Source organism: Pseudophryne corroboree, chromosome 11, assembly GCF_028390025.1.
Source record: "Pseudophryne corroboree isolate aPseCor3 chromosome 11, aPseCor3.hap2, whole genome shotgun sequence".
Classification (NCBI taxonomy): Eukaryota; Metazoa; Chordata; class Amphibia; order Anura; family Myobatrachidae; genus Pseudophryne; species Pseudophryne corroboree.
Window position 1 is genome coordinate 78,579,246 of NC_086454.1, and position 12,994 is coordinate 78,592,239.

General features: G+C 46.5%; 1 protein-coding gene and 1 pseudogene across 10 annotated transcripts in view; both read right to left on the reverse strand.

Annotated features, from left to right (window-relative positions):
* Window positions 1–12,994, reverse strand: part of DCDC1 (doublecortin domain containing 1) — a 962,215-nt gene that overhangs the window by 732,037 nt on the left and 217,184 nt on the right. The gene's annotated exons all lie outside the window — the stretch shown is intronic.
* Window positions 3,946–4,065, reverse strand: LOC134971505 (5S ribosomal RNA; annotated as a pseudogene).

Genomic DNA, 12,994 nt, shown 5'->3' on the forward strand with positions numbered 1-12,994 from the left:
CATCTCTGCAGAAAAAGACACCGTCTTTTCAGCCTCAGTCCTTTCGTCCCTATAAGAGTCATATCTGCCCAGGGATAGAGGAAAGGGAAGAAGACTGCAGCAGGCAGCCCATTCCCAGGAACAGAAGCCCTCCAACGCTTCTACCAAGTTCTCAGCATGACGCTGGGACCGTACAGGACCCCTGGATCCTACAAGTAGTATCCCAGGGGTACAGATTGGAATGTCGAGACGTTTCCCCCTCGCAGGTTCCTGTAGTCTGCTGTACCAATGTCTCCCTCCGACAGGGAGGCAGTATTGAAAACAATTCACAAGCTGTATTCCCAGCAGGTGATAATCAAAGTACCCCTCCTACAACAAGGAAAGGGGTATTATTCCACACTATATGGTGGTACTGAAGCCAGAAGGCTAGGTGAGACCTATTCTAAATCTGAAATATTTGAACACTTACAAAAGTTCAAATCCAGATGGAGTCACTCAGAGCAGTGATAGCGAACCGGGAAGAAGGGGACTATATGGTGTCCCGGGACATCAGGGATGCTTACCTCCATGTCCCAAAAATTTGCCTTTCTCACCGAGGGTACCTCAGGTTCGTGGTACAGAACTGTCACTATCAGTTTCAGACGATGCCGTTGGATTGTCCAAGGCACCCCGGGTCCTTACCAAGGTAATGACCGAAATGAGGATTCGTCTTCAAAGAAAATGGATGACTTCCTGATAAGAACAAGGTCCAGAGAACAGTTGGAGGTCGGAGTAGCACTATCTCAAGTAGTTCTACGACAACACGGGTGGATTCTAAATATTCCAAAACCGCAGTTGTTCCGACGACACGTCTGCTGGTCCTAGGGATGATCCTGGACACAGTCCAGAAAAAGGTGTTTCTCCCGGAGGAGAAAGCCAGGGAGTTATCCGAGCTAATCGGGATCCTCCTAAAACCAGGAAAAGTGTCAGTGCATCATTGCACAAGAGTCCTGGTAAAAATGGTGGCTTATTACGAAGCGATTCCATTCGGCAGATTTCACGCAAGAACTCTTCAGTGGGATCTGCTGGACAAATGGTCCGGATCGCATCTTCAGATACATCAGCGGATAACCCTATATCCAAGGACAAGGGTGTCTCTCCTGTGGTGATTACAGAGTGCTCATCTTCTAGAGGGCCGCAGATTCGGCATTCAGGATTGGGTGCTGGTGACCACGGAGGCCAGCCTGAGAGGCTGGAGAGCAGTCACACAGGGAAAAAATTTCCAGGGAGTGTGATCAAGTCTGGAGAATTCTCTCCACATAAATATACTGGAGCTAAGAGCAAATTTATAATGCTCTAAACTTAGCAAGACCTCTGCTTCAAGGTCAGCCGGTATTGATCCAGTGGGATAACATCACGGCAGTCGCCCACGTAAACAGAAAGGGCGGCACAAGAAGCAGGAGGGCAGTGGCAAAACTGCAAGGATTTTTCGCTAGGCGGAAAATCATGTGATAGCACTGTCAGCAGTGTTCATTCCGGGAGTGGACGACTGGGAAGCAGACTTCCTCAGCAGGCACGACCTCCACGCGGGAGAGTGGGAACTTCATCGGGAAGTTTTCCGCATGATTGTGAACCGTTGGGAAAGACCAAAGGTGGACATGATGGCATCCCGCCCGAACAAAAAACGGGACAGGTATTGCGCCAGGTCACGAGACCTTCAGGCGATAGCTGTGGATGTCCTGGTAACACCGTGGGTGTAACAGTCGGTGTATGTGTTCCCTCCTCTGCTTCTCATAACCAAGGTATTGAGAATTATAAGACGTAGAGGAGTAAGAACTATACTCGTGGCTCCGGATTGGCCAAGAGGGACTTGGTACCCGGAATTTCAAGAGATGCTCACAGAGGACTAATGGCCTCGGGAGCTAAGAAGGGACTTGCTTCAGCAAGTACCATGTCTGTTCCAAGACTTACCGCGGCTGCGTTTGACGGCATGGCGGTTGAACGCCGGATCCTAAGGGAAAAGGCATTCCGGAAGAGGTCATACCTACCCTGGTCAAAGCCAGGAAGGAGGTGACCGCACAACGTTATCACCACATGTGGTGAAAATATGTTGCGTGGGTGAGGCCAGGAAGGCCCCACGAAGAAATTTCAACTAGGTCGATTTCTGCACTTCCTGCAAACAGGAGTGTCTATGAGCCTCAAATTGGGGTCCATTAAGGTTCAAGTTTCGGCCCTGTAGATTTTCTTCCAGAAAGAATTGGCTTCAGTTCCTGAAGTCCAGACATTTGTCAAGGGAGTATTGCATATACAGCCCCTTTTGTGCCTCCAGTGGCACCGTGGGATCTCAACGTAGTGTTGGGATTCCTCAAATCATATTGGTTTGAACCGCTCAAATCTGTGGATTTGAAATATCTCACATGGAAAGTGACCATGCTGTTGGCCCTGGCCTCGGCCAGGCGAGTGTTAGAATTGGCGGCTTTGTCTTACAAAAGCCCATATTTGATTTTCCATTCGGACAGGGCAGAACTGCGGACTCGTCCCCAGTTTCTTCCTAAGGTGGTGTCAGCGTTTCACCTGAAACAACCTATTGTGGTGCCTGCGGCTACTAGGGACTTGGAGGACTCCAAGTTGCTAGACGTTGTCAGGGCCCTGAAAATATATATATATATATATAATTCCAGGACGGCTGGAGTCAGAAAGTCTGACTTGCTGTTTATATTGTATGCACCCAAAAAGCTGGGTGCTCCTGCTTCTAAGCAGACTATTGCTCGTTGGATTTGTAGTACAATTCAGCTTGCACATTCTGTGGCAGGCCTGCCACAGCCAAAATCTGTAAATGCCCATTCCACAAGGAAGGTGGGCTCATCTTGGGCGGCTGCCCGAGGGGTCTCGGCTTTACAACTTTGCCGAGCAGCTACGTGGTCAGGGGGGAACACGTTTGTAAAATTCTACAAATTTGATACCCTGGCTGAGGAGGACCTGGAGTTCTCTCATTCGGTGCTGCAGAGTCATCCGCACTCTCCCGCCCGTTTGGGAGCTTTGGTATAATCCCCATGGTCCTGACGGAGTCCCCAGCATCCACTAGGACGTTAGAGAAAATAAGATTTTACTTACCGATAAATCTATTTCTCATAGTCCGTAGTGGATGCTGGGCGCCCATCCCAAGTGCGGATTGTCTGCATTACTTGTACATAATTATTGTTACAAAAATCGGGTTATTATTGTTGTGGGCCATCTTTTCAGAGGCTCCTTCGTTGTTATCATACTGTTAACTGGGTTCAAATCACAAGTTGTACGGTGTGATTGGTGTGGCTGGTATGAGTCTTACCCGGGATTCAAGATCCTTCCTTATTGTGTACGCTCGTCCGGGCACAGTACCTAACTGAGGCTTGGAGGAGGGTCATAGGGGGAGGAGCCAGTACACACCATGTGATCCTAAAAGCTTACTTTTTGTGCCTGTCTCCTGCGGAGCCGCTAATCCCCATGGTCCTGACGGAGTCCCCAGCATCCACTACGGACTATGAGAAATAGATTTATCGGTAAGTAAAATCTTATTTTTTCTGACTTTTAAAAATCCGACTTGTCGTAAAACCATGTGGATCGGCGGATTAGCCATGGATCCCACGTGTTTTGTCGGATTTGCAGGGCAATTCTGACAGTTTTTTGGCCCGTTTTCGACAATGTCAATCCGACTTTAAAAAGTCGGGACAGCATTGTCGAAAACGGGCAAAAACCTGTTGGAATTGCCTGCAAATTGAATATTGAACTGTCGGATCCTCTCCATCAGAGAGGATCTGACAGGCATTGAATAGACCCCCATGTGGTGAAATTTTTTTAAAATTACCATCATTTTTCTGCACATATCCCATTGGGAAAGAATTTGCAGGGATTTAATTCATAGGTAAAACCACTGCTGCTTCAGACCATACATTTTTTATTGTGTTTCTTAATGTCGATATGTATAGGTGGTGGACGCCGGACAGTGGTGAGTTGCAGCACCTGGGTATTCCCAGGTGGTCTCCCATCCAAGTACTAACCTGGCCCTCCACTGCTTAGCTTCCAAGGTCAGAGGAGATTGGACATCTCCAGTGGGGTATGGCCGCAATAATAACTTTTGCCACTATCAACACATCAATTTGGTGAGCAATATCTGATTCAGAGAAAGAAAGCAGTGTGTATTCACACAGATAGCTGAAACAATCAAATTATACAGAAGTATTAATTATATAACACATAATGGGAGTGTGTTTTATCTGCATGTATTACGGCAGGAAGCAGGCAATATCACAGATTGTGAGTATAGTCAGAGGATTAGAAAGAAAACCTGTATGCACTTGTGGTGTCTCACTGCATTTCATCCATCTTGCCACATGGTATAGGGTGGAGGATGAGAGAGTGACACACCGACAACAGGTTGGAAGAAAGATAAAGTAGAGCTGTCAAGTATACAGTGATTGTCACACCTGGCCCTGTTACTCATGAATTGCAGGGTTCATGTTTTACAAATCTCAAAGCATACAGCACACTCTTAGCTAATTAAAGATATGACCTGCATAAATGTTAAATATATCTCTTCTGCCTGCGTGCATTTGAAGCTATGGATGCATCGCTGAGTTCCCCTCGGGAATGGAGCCTCTGGAGGAGTAGCGGCAATGCCATTGCCACCTGGCACTTCCTGATGGACAGAATGACCGGAGCCGGCTATTCCGGGAGAGAGAACAAGATGACTGCAGAAGCCTGCTAAAACAGACAAGGAGACTCTAATGCGCCCCCTAAGGAGCACCGGAACAACCAGCAGATCCGTATGGCAGCCTGGGATGACTATTGCAACAATATGGCAGTGGCCCATGTCCAACACACCCCAAACGCAGCAGCAGATGGATGGGAGCCAGAGAGAAAGTGGGCAACAGAAATCATTTGCATGGTCTCGAAGGGTGCAGCCAGGAAACAGGATGGAGTCTGTGTCATAAGTATCTCCTTTATTATTCTAATCATTATAAGGTGTAATATGTGTTTGGGAGGCACCGATCGTGGTGCCTCCCGTTGTGAATGGCAAAGGTATGGGAGCGGGGGGCGGGTGTGGGCGGGGCCTAGCAATGGGCAGGAAAAGCCCATTGAAATTACATAGGAAAGCGGCACCATTAGAGGCATGAAAGCACGCCCCTGTGAGTGAGGCCACAGTGATTGGCCAGCGGATCCGTCACTGGATCTGCTGTCATCACTTGGTGGGCTCGGCAGCGGGATTCGGCGGAGGTGAGGGCGGCGGTGGCAGTGGATGTGCGGACAGCGGGATGCAGTGGAGATGCAGGACGCGGCGGGACGTGGCAGTCAGGGCCACTCTGCAGAGTTCGGCAGCGGAGAGCGGCTTCCAATTTAAAAAATGGCACCTTAGCGTCATTTTTGAAATTCAAGATGGTCGCTGCGAGCCAATCTCAGCTCGCCACATCATCACCCCGCCCCCTCCCGCTGACTTATATAAGTCAGCGCGAGGCAGCGGCGTGAAGAAAGAAGATACCGTGGAAGTCCTGGATGGGCGGCGGCTATGCAAAAGAGCTTAGCAGCCGCCGCCCACCAGGTGAAGATGCCGGAAGCCCTGGGACGCGGCGGCCATGCAAAAGAGCTTAAAGGCTGCCGCCTGTTACATGTTGTTGCTACAGCTTGTTTTTTGTTTTCTTGTCTGTTAGACCAGTGTGTCAGTTTTTTTTTTTTTATCCCTTGTTCTGGATAGTCTGAATTTTGGGATCTTTTGACCCCTCCTCAAGGGGGGGGTAATGTTATGAGCCACGGTTGTGGCTCATTCCTGTTTTGCATTTTTGTTCTGTAATTTATGTTATACTTCTGTTTATGTTCCCCGTGGGTGTCATGGGGTGCTCGGAGTTCACCCTTAAGGAGGGGATACTGTTATGAACCACAGGTAGTGGTTCATTCTTATTTTATGTTTATAAGTTGCCTTGCATGCCAGGATTTCCCGTTGCTCTGTTTTAGAATACTCTTGTCTGCTGCCGCTGGTGAGTCTGTGTAATTGCAGCTTGTTCCCATGTGTTCAGCCTCACCTGGCTGCTAATTGCATCTTGTCAGTTTAGAGTCATGCAACAGGGCAGCTGCATGGGATTATTAATTAGGCCTCTCTGTTATATGCTGGCTGTTTGCAATTCACAGATGCTGGTGATATTCCTTGGTTTGCAGTCTGCTTGAAGTGTGAGCTGGTTCCTGTCAGTCCCTGTGTTGATTCCTGTGTCAGTCCCTGTGTCAATTCCTGTGTCTGATCCCGTGTCCTGCGGTGAGGCGTTCCTGCCCTGAGGTCCAGTGGCTTTGCCTGTCCCTGGTCAAGTCTTCTGGCTTCCTGGTGTCCACCGGTCTGTCGTTTGGGATTCTGCCTGTCCTCCAGTTCTGAGAGTCGGTGTCGGCAGCATTAGAAGTTCCTGTCCGTTTGCTAGTATTCGTACCGGTTCCGTGAGTAGCGGCTCTCCCGCGTCCGTTGGCCTAGGCCGCTGTATTCCATTATTGTTTCTGTCCCTGGTGTTTTGCAGAGGGTTCTGCTTATGCTGTCACCGCCGGTACACAAGGGTATTGTGTCGGCGTGTGATCAGCATTTCCTTTGTTGTTCTTTTCCTTTGGCGGTTTCTCCGCACATACTTTAGGTTTTTAGTTAGCTTGTAGCCCCTGGCCTGTTTGCTTAGTTAGAGGTCCTCTTGTTATCATTCTGCCTCGGATTTCCCTTTGTCTCTCATTAAGACCGGGGGGCACCGGAGTTGGGCAGACTATGGGGTATATGCAATTGCGGTCGAATTCGCGGCAATTTTCGCCGTTTTTTAATTCGACTCAATTCGACAGGTGAATCCTGGAAGGTGGCTTCCGGAATTCACCATATTCAATGAAAAACGGATTCGCTAGAGTCGCGGGCGAAAATCGGCCGATTTGGCGGATTTTGCCGCGATTTTAAAAAACGGTAAAAAAAACGTGAAAAACCCGGAAAAAAAATGGCGTGGGGTCCCCCCTCCAAAGCATAACCAGCCTCGGGCTCATCGAGCTGGTCCTGGTTCTAAAAATGCAGGGGAAAAATTGGCCAGGGATCCCCCGTATTTTTAAAACCAGCACCGGGCTCTGCGCCTGGTGCTGGTGCCAAAAATACGGGGGACAAAAAGAGTAGGGGTCCCCCGTATTTTTAACACCAGCATCGGGCTCCACTAGCTGGACAGATAATGCCACAGCCGGGGGTCACTTTTATGCCGTGCCCTGCGGCCGTGGCATTAAATATCCAACTAGTCACCCCTGGCCGGGGTACCCTGGGGGAGTGGGGACCCCTTCAATCAAGGGGTCCCCCCCCCCCCAGCCACCCAAGGGCCAGGGGTGAAGCCCGAGGCTGTCCCCCCCCATCCAATGGGCTGCGGATGGGGGGGCTGATAGCCTTTTGTGATAATAAAAAGATATTGTTTTTTCCAGCAGTACTACAAGTCCCAGCAAGCCTCCCCCGCAAGCTGGTACTTGGAGAACCACAAGTACCAGCATGCGGGAGAAAAACGGGTCCGCTGGTACCTGTAGTACTACTGGGAAAAAAATACCCAAATAAAAACAGGACACACACACCTTGATAGTAAAACTTTATTACACACTACCGACACACACATACTTACCTATGTTGACACGCCGACTGCCACGGTCTCCGACGATCCGAGGGTACCTGTGAAAAAATTATACTCGCCTTCCAGCGTCCAGAGATAAATCCACGTCCAGAGAGTAAAATCCACGTACTTGTTTAAAAAAAAAACAACGCAAAAACCCGCTCCATACCGGACTAGAAAGGGGTCCAATGCTTTCACATCAGACCCCTTTCTCCCGAATGCCGGGACATCACGTGACTCCTGTCACTGACGTCCCTTCAGCCAATCAGGAAGCGCTACTTCCGTGGCGCTCACCTGATTGGCTGTGCGCTGTCTGTACTGTGACAGCACATCGCAAAGCCGCTCCATTACTTTCAATGGTGGGAACTTTGCGGGTAGCGGTGGGGTCACCCGCCGGTCAGCCGCTGACCGGCGGGTGACCTTACCGCTAGCCGCTAAGTTCCCACCATTGAAAGTAATGGAGCGGCTTTGCGATGTGCTGTCACAGTACAGACAGCGCACAGCCAATCAGGTGAGCGCAACGAAGTTGCGCTTCCTGATTGGCTTAGAGACCTTTCTGTGACAGCTGTCACTGACAGGTCTCATTCGTGGAAAGGTGTCCCATGTGTCAGCATGGGACCCCTTTCAGTCCGGCATGGAGCGGGTGTTCGGTTTGTTTTTTTGCCAAGTACGTGGATTTATCTCTGGACCATGGCTGAGGTGAGTATATTGATCTTTTCTTTTCAGGTATCCGTGGATTCTACATGGAGAAGAGGACCGATGTCGGCGTGTGAACATAGGTAAGTATGTGTGTGTCGACGTATGAAATAAAGTTTTACTGTCGACGGTGTGTGTGTCCTGTTTTTATTTGGGTATTTTTTTCCCCAGTAGTACTACAGGTACCAGCGGGCCCGTTTTTCTCCCGCATGCTGGTACTTGTGGTTCTCCAAGTACCAGCTTGCGGGGGAGGCTTGCTGGGACTTGTAGTACTACTGGAAAAAACAATATCTTTTTATTATCACAAAAGGCTATCAGCCCCCCCATCCGCAGCCCATTGGATGGGGGGGGACAGCCTCGGGCTTCACCCCTGGCCCTTGGGTGGCTGGGGGGGGGGACCCCTTGATTGAAGGGGTCCCCACTCCCCCAGGGTACCCCGGCCAGGGGTGACTAGTTGGATATTTAATGCCACGGCCGCAGGGCACGGCATAAAAGTGACCCCCGGCTGTGGCATTATCTGTCCAGCTAGTGGAGCCCGATGCTGGTGTTAAAAATACGGGGGACCCCTACTCTTTTTGTCCCCCGTATTTTTGGCACCAGCACCAGGCGCAGAGCCCGGTGCTGGTTTTAAAAATACGGGGGATCCCCTGTCAATTTTTTCCCCGCATTTTTAGAACCAGGACCAGCTCGAAGAGCCCGAGGCTGGTTATGCTTTGGAGGGGGGACCCCACGCCATTTTTTTTTATGATTTCACCGTTCCAGCATAAAAAAATAAAAAAAAAAATATTTTAAAAAATATATAAATAATATTTGTGCCTCCAAAAAAAAAAAAAAAAAGTACCTAATCCCTTCTAATATAAATAGATCTGCTATTCCCCCCCAAAAAAACACAAAAAAAAAACATGTTTAAAATTTTTTTATTTGTTTTCACCCTCCAAAGTGTGGCGGATTGAAAATGACGAATTTGCTGTCTAAAAGCACTGCTGTCGAATTTCCAAACTTGAATTGAATATGCTTTGGTCGAATTGCAGCACTTGTATCATTGCAGGAAAGTCGAATTTGCAAAAAGTCGAATTTCAAAAAGTCGAATTTTGAAAGTCCGTTTTTTGGTCGGAAAGCACTGAATTGCATAGGCGATTTTTTTTTTTGGTCGAAAATGACCCGAAATTCGACAATTTCGGGAATTCGACCGCAATTGCATATACCCCATAATCCGCCCTTCAAACGTGGCTGCCAAGGGCTCAAGAAACCATAGTCTCGCAAGGGATTTCCGATAGCACGGGTGAGACAACAGAGTTAGGGCGCCAGGGGCTATTCCCTTTCCATTCCCCTTTCCCAGCGTTACGTCCTGGTGCTCTGGACTCACTTCATGAACATCTCCCTTGTTCTGAGCACCAGGAACCTAACACCGCCTCCCAGGTGAAGACGCCGGAAGCCCTGGGGAGGTGGTGCCCCCCCAGGTGAAGACGCCGGAAGCCCTGGGAAGGTGGCGGCCACGCAAAAGAGCTTAAAGGCCGCCGCCCCGATGTGAAGACCCAGTGTGATAAAAACTTAAAGACGGTGTTGTAGGTTTTTTAAATATTTTCTTTACAGGTGGACTACAGGTGCCAGCGGGCCCTTTATGTCCGGGCATGCTGGCACTTGTGGTTCTCCAAGTGCCAGCATGCTTGGGCAGGCTTGCTGGGACCTGTAGGCCACCTGTAAAGAACAATATTAGCATACAATGAACCCCGCACCCACCGCCACCAGGGGTGCGGGGCATAGCACTGGGTATTTTATCAGGGTATTTTTAATATTTTAAGGACTGAATTAACCTCTGTGGAGAAAACCGTGTTAAAAAAAGGGATTACATTATGCCCCATCAAGTGGTTTGAATAAATTGAATTTATATATTGACCTAGACCTATATATGAGAAATGTAACCTTGAAACACCATTTTATGAGGAAATTAGATGCACTAATTAAGAATTGGGAAAGCAGGGACCACAGTGGTAGTTCAATGTCAGGACTTAAAACCAAATCCACATACTACCCTGTAGAGTCAAAAGGCCCATATATAGAGCTGTTCTCAAAAATGGTCAAAAAAGATATAGACCAGATACCGCTAACTACTAAAGATACAAAAAGTAAAAATCTGACGAAAAGAGAATTCCTAGCTTTGAAAGGGTTGGCAGACAATAGAGACATAGTCATAAAAAAAATGCTGACAAGGGGGGCGGGGTTGTGGTTATGGATAGAGAATACTATGAAAAGGAAGCCTACAGGTTATTATTAGATGAAACATCTTATTCTAAACTTAAAAAGGACCCTACTAATGTCTTCTTAGGGGAACTTGAAATAATGTTAAAAGAAGGTCTCAAGAATAAGAGTATCACTATAGAGGAGTACAATTATCTGTTTAATAAAAATCCTAGGATTGCGACCTTTTACCATATCCCAAAGATACATAAAAATCTGTCCCACCCCCCAGGCTGACCTATAATTAGCGGAATAGGTTCTTTGACTTCTAGGTTGTCTGAATATATAGAAATATTTCTTAAAAAATATGTGGTTAAATTGGAATCATATGTCCAAGATTCCACTGAAGTCTTACAATTGGTAAAAGGTTTACAATGGAAGACTAATTATAAATGGTGCTCAATTGATGCACAGTCACTCTACACAGCGATTCCTCATCAAAAGGGAATAGACGCAGTGAGACAGACCCTTAGTAATGATGTAGAGATGGCTGAACATATGGTAAATTTTATTTGTAAATGTCTGGAATTTGTACTGAAGTACAACTACTTTACCTTTTTGGATGAGTGGTTCATACAAACATGTGGGACCGCCATGGGGAGCATTTGTGACCCGAGTCTGGCCAATCTATACATGGGCCAGTGGGAATGTGAGACATTAAGTGGCGGTCTAGGCGAACATCTAGTCATCTTTAAAAGATATATAGATGACATTTTGATTGTATGGGACAGTGATGAGATAGAATTTGAGAAATTCATGGCTGAAATCAATAGAAATGAATTTAATGTTAAGTTCACCCACACTATAGGTGGAGACACAATACAATTTCTTGATTTGGTTCTAGACTCTACACAATCAATGGAAACTGGAGTAATAGAGACATTCACACATTTTAAAGAGGTAGATAGCAATAGCTATTTACAGTTTAGCAGCTGTCACTTCAATAAATGGAAGGAGAATATTCTGCTATCCCAATTTACGCGACTGAGAAGAAATTGTTCTAGGATAGAGAAATATGAAGAACAGTCTAATATATACACAGAGAGATTTAACGAGCGAGGATACCCAGGAGAATTGGTAGAAAGAGCAAGGTGTCAAGCTAAAAGTAGAACTAGGGACGAATTATTGGTGTACAAGCAGAAAAGGAAATGGGGAAGGGATGATTCCAAAGTAGTATGTCCTTTTAGTACTCAGTTTAATGATGCAAATAAACAGATAGAAAAAGTTTTAAAAAAGAACTGGCATATTTTACAAATGGACCCTGTGTTGGGGAAATCCCTTCCAGACAGATCTACTGTTGTATATAGGAAGGCAAAGACAATAAAGAGTATGGTTTCAAAAAGTTGCTTACAAAAACTACCAGAAGTGAATGAGCAAAATAAGAACAAAATGTTTGGGAATATCAAAGGATTTTTTCCTTGTGGATCTTGTAAAGTATGTCCACAGGGAGAAAAGGGTGCAAAAGATTTTGAAGAAAATCTAGCTAATAAACAACACCCGATTACATACTTTATTAACTGCAATTCCTCTTATATTATCTATATGCTCACTTGCCCTTGTGGGCTAAAATATATAGGTAAAACAAAAAGGTCATTGAAAATCAGGATCTTGGAACATACAAGAAATATTAAAAATGGCGTTACAAATCATAGTGTTCCTTAACATTTTCAAATGTGTCATAATTGTGACCCCAAGGGCTTGAAATTTAAAGGAATTGAGCAAGTTTTGCAGGACCAAAGAGGAGGGAATCGGGATAGGAAATTGATTAAAAGAGAAACCTATTGGATAGTAACACTAGACACTTTAATACCAAAAGGGTTAAATGAGAATTATGAACTCACTCCATTCATTGAGGAAAGATAGCATCTTTGAGGTTATGGCTTGTTGTTGTTTTTATTAATTCTTTCTTTCTCTTGTCTTGGTGGTATATATAAAAATGTTTGGCCATGCTTACATCATGCTGTTTATATCTGCTAGGAATTGATAAGATCGAAATATGTATTCATATATGGTATAATCCTTTTTATTCTCATTTCTATATCTATTTTTATTTTTATTCTCACTTCTATAAAATACTCCATGAATTATATATCACTGCCAACTGAATTTCTCTCAGCAGAAGTTGTATCAAGATGATGATAAAATGTAGCCATATATGTTGAGGTGCTTCTATGTGTAAAATGTATCCATGCTAGACTGGCTCTAGAGGTTACGAAGTAGTTACTCTTGCTGGGATGCGGTCAAGATGCCGAAAATACCGACTCCGGAATCCCGACCGCCACAATCCCGACATATTCTACCTCCGTGGGTGTCCACGACACCCATAGAGGGAGAATATAATAGTGTGCCGAGCGAAGCGAGCCCGCAAGGGGCTGCGTTCCGCTCGCCACCCCTGTCGGGATTGTGTGGTCGGGATTCCGGCGTCGGTATTTCGACCGCCGGGATTCCGGCCGGCGGCATTTAGTACTGATCCCCTCTTG